The sequence below is a fragment of the Nannospalax galili genome, unplaced genomic scaffold (assembly GCF_000622305.1).
Source record: "Nannospalax galili isolate Female #2095 unplaced genomic scaffold, S.galili_v1.0 scaffold375, whole genome shotgun sequence".
Taxonomy (NCBI): domain Eukaryota; kingdom Metazoa; phylum Chordata; class Mammalia; order Rodentia; family Spalacidae; genus Nannospalax; species Nannospalax galili.
Window position 1 is genome coordinate 186,584 of NW_008337054.1, and position 396 is coordinate 186,979.

Below are 396 nucleotides of genomic sequence, written 5' to 3' on the forward strand. Positions count from 1 at the left end.
ACCACTGCATTTGTAGTTTTTTTTAAGAGTTCTCCACACTGCGTCCATAGGGGTTGAACAAGTTTGCATCCCTACCAGGAGTGGATGAATGTTCCCCTTTCCCCACATCCTCTCCAACATTTGGTATCATTTGTTCTTTTGATCTTAGCCAGTCTAACTGGGGTAAGATGAAATCTTAAAGTGCTTTTCATTTGCATTTCCCTAATTATTAGTGATGTTGAACATCTTTTAAGATGCTTCATAGCCATCTTTACTTCTTCTTTTGAGAACGCTCTGTTCAGCTCCTTAGCCCATCTTTTAATTAGGTTACTTCTTGTCATGATTCTCTATTTTTTGAGTTCATTACATATTCTGGATATTACACCTCTGTCAGATGTGTCACTGGTGAAGATCAAC